The sequence below is a fragment of the Mustela nigripes genome, chromosome X (assembly GCF_022355385.1).
Source record: "Mustela nigripes isolate SB6536 chromosome X, MUSNIG.SB6536, whole genome shotgun sequence".
Lineage (NCBI taxonomy): Eukaryota > Metazoa > Chordata > Mammalia > Carnivora > Mustelidae > Mustela > Mustela nigripes.
The window spans coordinates 12,660,462-12,666,185 of NC_081575.1; the positions used below are offsets into that span (position 1 = coordinate 12,660,462).

General features: G+C 39.2%; 1 long non-coding RNA gene across 1 annotated transcript in view; it reads left to right on the forward strand.

Annotated features, from left to right (window-relative positions):
• Positions 1 to 1,533: 1,533 nt before the first annotated feature.
• Positions 1,534 to 5,724, forward strand: part of LOC132007742 (uncharacterized) — a 7,773-nt gene continuing 3,582 nt past the window's right edge. Inside the window, exons 1-2 of the long non-coding RNA XR_009401428.1 lie at positions 1,534 to 1,635; positions 2,544 to 2,644. This is a non-coding gene — a long non-coding RNA (uncharacterized LOC132007742). The remainder of the gene's footprint in view (positions 1,636 to 2,543; positions 2,645 to 5,724) is intronic.

Consider the following 5,724-nt stretch of genomic DNA (forward strand, 5'->3'; position numbering starts at 1 on the left):
ATTTTTTTGACAGAGAGAGAGAGAGAGAGATCACAAGTAGGCAGAGAGGCAGGCAGAGAGAGAAAGAGGGAGAAGCAGGCTCCCTGACCAGCAGAGAGCCCGATGCGGGGCTTGATCCCAGGACCCTGGGATCATGACCTGAGCCGAAGGCAGAGGCTTTACCCCACTGAGCCACCCAGGCACCCCTATTTTGGACTTTTTGTATACTGACAGTTTCCTGAAGTCCGCAGCTTGGAGGGCGGGGTGCTGCACAAAGCATCAGGGACACGCTGGGTTCAGCAGTCCTAATGTCAGGGTCAGGGACTAATGGCATGGAGAGCCGCAAGGCTGCAGAGCACTGACTCTGGAATGCTTTCTTTAAGAAAGTAACAGGGTAATCTTTCTCTTAGTAATACAGTGACCATAATACTTATGTGTACGGCAGTTTCCCTCATGATTCTGTCTGAGGACGGGAGAGGCACTTGTTCGGTTGCGAGCAGAAAATCAGAGGAAGCCAGTCTGGGTTTAAATGTTTTCCGCCAGGTCTCGGAGTCAGCACGTTCCCTGCTCGGGTGTCAGAGACTAAAGCAAATATGCAGAAGGGGTGACTGCTATAATCCTCGGGGATGGGGATGTACTGCTCAAAGGACGTTTAAGCCCACATGATGTGGGCATGGGTTTTCTATGTGCACAGAATCGACACCGCATAAGTCTTTCATTTAAGAGTTTTAGCTGTGGTACTCTTTTTAAAAAATTCATGTATTCAATGTTGTGCTAGAAAAATCCTCATCATAGAATACTTTCGGACTTCAGCACCTGGCGGGCTCAGCTAGGGAAGCATGGGACTCTTGAGCTCAGCGTTACAAGTTCAAGCCCCACATTGGGTGTAGATATGACTTAAAAATAAAATCTTGAAAAAAAATAGTATTTTGGACTTAAATCATTATTTCTTCTCTCTCTACTATTTAACGAATTACAGTCAGTGTGCCTTGGATAATTTGGCTTATTAATGAATCAGGTTCAAATTATAACTGCCAAAAAATTAAGGCCAAGTAAAGCACAACAGCGTAGTTTAATGTGCTTTTATTGGACCCGGAGCTTTCATGCTAATTATTTTTACCTGTGCAAAAGGATACAAATCCCAGAAATCCTTTTGAGGGCTTAGTAGTAGGTCTTTGTTCAGGGCTGCTGCCTTTAATATGTGCCTAGATAAATTTTCCATGAGCCTAGTTTACAAATAACAGTATTTAAAAATTATTTTCATGCTGGGCTTTTTCTGAGTTTATGCTTCTAATTCGTATAAGGTATATTAGTCATGCTCTGTTATTCTTTGTGTAATTCTCTTTTTGCAAATAAAAATGAATTCTTCAGGTGAAATGAATACACATTGTGCTCTGTGTTTGCTCGTTCCTGCCTAAGCTGCTGTAGCCGCCACTGTTTCTGCTGACGTAAAGTGTGTATTCTTTGCGTCACAGAGCGTGAAGTTAATACAAGCTGTTTTACGGTCCAATTTGTAACATGATTTTTCAAAACAACCTTCCAGTCTCCAGGCAAATACAAAGCCCTAGCAGACTGTAGGAAGAGGGGCCCAGAAGATCTCCTGATTAGAAATGGAGATGTCATTCAATTTCTCCATGAAGATGTTGAAGGTCAATGGTAGGTGTGTTCTCAGTGCTTATGATGACCTCGGCCGGGGGCACACGGATATCTAATCAGATGTTCTGCTTTCCTTGTACCTTTGTTATACAGTCTCAAGAAGCAGAAATATCACATTTCTTATCAGTGTTTCATTTTCATTGCTTCAGCTATGCCTATATAGCTCACTGAAAGGAATGTTAACCTTTGGTGAGTGTAAAATGCTTTGAAAGAATGAAATGCTATGAGTCTGCATGCTCTCTTGTGGTTTACCTTTGGCTCAGACATTTCAGCTGATAGATCTGGCTTTGTAATGGCTACAGATCGTACTATGTTTGGTCATTTAAGTCATTCATTAATTCATCACATTTCTAATGAATGCCCTCTATGTGCCAGGAGCCATGCTTTGCTACCCTACAACATAGTCACCCTTCTCTTTATCAATTCCAATATTGATTTTTTCATCTTCCCATTCTGTTCTCATGCATTCAACTTCATACAGCACCAATTGCAAAGATGGTTCTGCCAAATATACTGCGTAATTATAGGGAACCCAGAGCAGGGAGGAAATACTGTTTGGAAGAGGATTGAACAAAGCATCCATAAATCTTTTGGAACTTTTATGTGAAATAGTTCTGTCTCCATTGTCTCAATCACCTTAGCTAAAATGCTATAATGACTGTGTGTACTTTGGCCCTAAAGGTGGAAGAGTACACACGGGGGGAAAAGTAATGACGGATCATTAAAGTAATAACCATTTTTGCTAGTAACCCAAGTCCTTTGTAAGTTACTCAAAGGACTCAAGCACTATGTCATGTAGGTCGTTGAATACTACAGTAGCTTTGTGAAAATTTGAACTGCAATGCAGTGTTTTTATTTTTGATTACCTTATATTACCATTGTTGGCTACTAATTCATTTATTATTTAGGTTGGTGAAAAATCTGAACAGAAGAAAAGAAGGTCTGATTCCAGGGAACACTGCGCAGGTCTTAATTGGTGACTATAGGTTTCGGAATGCCAAAGTTCCAGGTATAATATGAACAGACCATATGCTATTTGTTTAAAGGCTAAAATTTTTAAAGCTCCGCCAAGGATGCAGGTGACCTAGGGTAAGAACTTCTCTGCACTTAGAAACAGAGTTGCAAGCCTGTTATGTTTGCTAGGATTTAATTTTTTCCTTTAACAGTTTTTAAATTAACAAAGAATAGATTTTTAGAACACGTTAAACTCTTCCCTACACTGTTGATAGGTATGGAAGAGATTTTCAGATACTGTGGTGTCTTGTAAGAGATCCTTCAGAACTAAATACCGATGATATGCTTTTAAGGTACCAGACTTAATGCCTAAGAATGCTTTATCAGTGTGTTTTCACCCAGTTCTAAGAGCACGTTATTTCCTTATGGTAGCTTTCAGCTCTACACGCACGTGTGTGCACACACGCATACACACGCATACTATACACACACACACACACACACTCATGTCTATGTCCAAGACTTAATGTAGTATAAAGTGATGAGTGCCAGCCTGATATTCCTTTCTATTAACCCAACCCTTAATACATAAAATTTCTATATTTTATTTTTTAAAAAGATTTTATTCATTTATTTGTCAGAGAGCACAGGCAGTCAGAGCAGGCAGAGGGAGAAACCGGCTCCTCGCTGAGCGAGGAGACCCATGTGGGACTCGATCCCAGGACCCTGGGATCATGACCTGATCCGAAGGCAGTGGCTTAATCCACTGAGCTACCCAGGCTTCTCAAATTTCTGTATTTTAAAATAAACCAGTATTCTTGTATATTTTCCCCTCTAGATACTGAGCTATCTATAAAGAGGTATCACAAAAAAACCCAGACTTTTTGTGAACAAGATTGTTATCATATGCACATGTTTCCTTTGAATTCCTAGTTTTGGACTTGTATTGGAAATCTGGGAAATGGTACTCTGGGTTGAAATGACTCTAATACACCAGGAGTAACTTTTTTGGTTTTGAATTTCATTTATGACAGGAAACAAAATCTACAGGGGACAGGGCTTAATATAAAATATCAGGACACACGGGAGCCCCACAAAGAGGGTCGCTTCTTTTTTTTTTTTTTTTTTAGGTACTCTAAATCTGGATCACCTTTCAACATTTTTCTGTACCAGTTGTTGAATTATTATTATTACTATTATATTATTATTATTAAGTAGGCTCCATGCTGGGCCTACTAGTTGAGGGGACTTGAACTCTTGACCCTGAGATCAAGACCTGAGCTGAGATCAAAAGTCAGACACTTTACTGACTCAGCCACACAGGTGCCCCAGTTGTTGAATTGTTTAGATAATTACTGAATTGATGAGTTATTTAGATAATTAGTAACCAGAAGAGTTTGACATTTGTGAACTAATTGACATTTACTTAAAACCTACAGCCAGCAACTGCAGAATACACCATTACTTTTAAGTGTGCGTGGAACCTTCACCAAGATAGATCATATGCTGCTCATTAAAACAAGTCTCAATATATTTCAGAAGAGTGCAGTCATAGAAAGCCTTAAAATGCGTTACAGTAGAAATTGTTACCTCGGGGCACCTGGCTGGCTCAGTCGGTAGAGTGTGTGACTCTTGATCTCAGGGTCGTGAGATCAAGCCCCATATTGGGTGCAGAGCCTACTTAAAAAGAAAAAAAAAAGAACAATTGATATCTGTAGCTATCTGGATAGTAAATGATACACCTCCAAAGAACACATGGGGCAAAAAGGAAAGCATTAAGAGAGATTTGAATTATTTCAAATTAGAAGTTTAAATACTTGTATCACACACTTAAAAATCAGTGTGATTCACCATATTAACATAACAGAAGGGGAAATTTTGTCATCATTTCAATAGATGCACAAATCCATTTCTGTTATAGCCAGTGTCATCCTTCAAGATAAAGAGAGAAAGCAAAAGAAGAGGCAGATCACATATATGTACAAAACTGTAGGAATCTCTACACAAAAAGACCCTACTAGAAGTAACATGTAAATTCTATAAGGCTGTAGTATACAAAATAAACTAATTCTATATCTTGGCCACAAAGAACTGAAAAAAAAAACCCCTGTAATTTCAAAAAACAATACCATTTAAATTTGTAATATAAATTGTGAAATAAGTAGGAATACATCTACCAGTAGATGTCTAAGGGTTCTATAATGACTAATGTCTATAATGACAAATCACTGCTGAGATACATTTAACAGGACCTAATAAAGGGACAGAGAGACTGTGTGTAAGTGTTGGCAGTCGCGGTGTTGTTAGGAAATCCATTATCCACAAATCAGCCTCTGGAGTCCATGCAGTCAAAAGCTGAGCAGCCCCTCCTGGGGGGTGGGGACTACATATATGTTTATTCTAAAATGTATATGGAGAGGAAAAAATCCAGAACAAAAGAATCCCAGAAATCTGGAGTACTTACATATCTGATTTCAAGACTTACTATAAGGCTACAGTAATGAATTCAGTGTGGTATGGGAATAAGTATAGAAAAATAGAGATTTCTAAAGTAGATCCACATATACATAATCAATGAATGTTGACTCAAGGTACTGAGTCCACTGGATAGGGACTACCAGCAACTGGGTAGCCATACAGTAAAAGAAATGAACCTTCGTCACTACATCTCACTCCATATACAAAAAGTAATTTGAGTTGGCTCACAGGCCTGAACATAAAACCTAGAGTCAAAGTTTCTAGAAGCATAGGACAATATCTTCATGACATTGAGCAGTTAATAATTTCTTTCTTGTACTATACAAGACAGAAAAAGCACTAACTCTTAAAAAAGAGTGTCAGGCAAATAGAAATGTTGCACATGTTGAGTTACGCACTTTGTCACTTTAAAAATTTATATCTGAAGGGGCGCCTGGGTGGCTCAGTGGGTTAAAGCCTCTGCCTTTGGCTCAGGTCATGATCCTGGAGTCCTGGGATGGAGCCCTGCATCAGACTCTCTGCTCCGCGGGGAGCCTGCTAACTCCTCTCTGCCTGCCTCTCTGCTTATTTGTGATCGCTCTCTGTTAAATAAATGAATGGAATCTTAAAAAACAAAAAAAGATATATCCACATAGAAGTGACAAATTAAAAAAAATT